The following is a 1745-nucleotide window of genomic DNA, read 5'->3' on the forward strand; positions in this document are numbered from 1 at the left end:
CTACCGGATCCTAACCATGCAAAACATTGTTGGAAAGCTCATGGAACGCATGATAGCCAGGAAACTTGCAAGGGATCTTGAACACAGGCACATTCTCCCTTCAAATCAAGGTGGTTACAGAACAGGCAAGTCCACATGGGAAAATGCAGCTGCTTTTGCATATGAGGTGTATGAAGGATTTCAAAGAAAAGAAGAAACACTAGCAGTAGCAATTGACCTTGAAGATGCCTACAATAAAGTCCAGTTTGCGCACCTCATGGAGCTGCTACTAAGGTATGGAGTAAGTTTGACACTGACAAGATGGATAGCAGCAGCGCTTCAGGAAAGAACCGTCGTCCTATGCCTCGGAGATTGGATGTCTGCACCTTCTAAACTATCCATGGGACTGCCACAAGGGTCTCCACTCTCTCCTGTCCTCTACAATGTCTACACGAAGGGCCTTGCAGACTTAAACAACAATGGAATTGCTCGGGTGCTTACCCTTGCGGATGACGGCCTGGTCTTCAAAACTTCAAAAAATGCTCAGGAAAGAACTGAAGCCGTCCAGAAACAACTAAACAATATTGCTCAATGGTGCAAAGACACAGGATCTTCCATCAATCCAGCGAAAGCCCAAACGTTGCTGTGCACCCTCAACAACAAAACCGCGAGCAAATCACCACCTTCTGTGTCATTCGATGGGATTCAAATTGAGAAAACTGAATGCCTACGCTACCTAGGAATACACTTCGACAGGATGCTGACCTTCAGAAAACATACGGAAAACACTGTTCTCAAATGCAAAAAGGGCCTTTCAGTCTTAAAAGCAATGGCAACCAAAGGAATTGAACAACGCCACCTCTTCCTGCTATACCAATCACTCGTCCTCAGTGTGATCGACTACGGACTTGGGCTAACAACACCGTCTCAAAGCAACCTCCTAAAATTAGAAAGAGTCCAAAATAAAGCTATGAGGCTGATCCTTGGAACAACAAAAGACACGCCCACAGAAACCATGCGATACCTGCTTGACCTTCCTTCAGTGCAGGCCAGAAACAAGTTAGAACAGGTCAAGACCTACTTCAAAGCATTAGAAAACCCTCAAAACCCACTGCATGACGCAGTCAAAGAACAAAAAGGCAGCCGTCTAGGACGAGGAAGATCATGGATGGGGCAAGCAGAAGACACAATCCAGCTAGTATGCCGACTTCAAGACCTGAAAGAAACAAAAGAATGGGAGAAAAACCCCGAAAACCTCAACCATCTATTCAACACAGTCATTTCACCCACTCTAGGAAGACATTGTCGGGAATGGCCAGAGGGCAAAACTGATGCGGAAGTGAAGCTGCTTATAGAAGAAAACAGTAAAGAAGAGGACATCATCATATACACAGATGGCTCAGTCACCAAAGACCAGTCTGGCTGGGGATTCACTGCGAAACAAAATGGAAAAACAATTTGGGAAGAGAATGCTGCCTACAAAGTCACAACCTCCAGCCTAACGATGGAAGTTGAAGCCGTGACACATGCCCTCCAGTGGCTATCGTCCTTCCATACGCCCGGAAACCAACATGCCATGATTCTAACCGACTCAATGAACCTCATACAGAAAATTGAAAACGGAATGGGAAGCCCAGAGTGGCATAACGCAATGCGCAACTTTCAGATTAAAAAACTCACATGGTCATACTGCCCGGGACATGCAGGTGTTAAGGGAAATGAGCGAGCTGACAGACTTGCTGGTAACGCAACACCAACGAGCAGCC

The sequence above is a fragment of the Babylonia areolata genome, chromosome 35, assembly GCF_041734735.1.
Source record: "Babylonia areolata isolate BAREFJ2019XMU chromosome 35, ASM4173473v1, whole genome shotgun sequence".
Classification (NCBI taxonomy): Eukaryota; Metazoa; Mollusca; class Gastropoda; order Neogastropoda; family Buccinidae; genus Babylonia; species Babylonia areolata.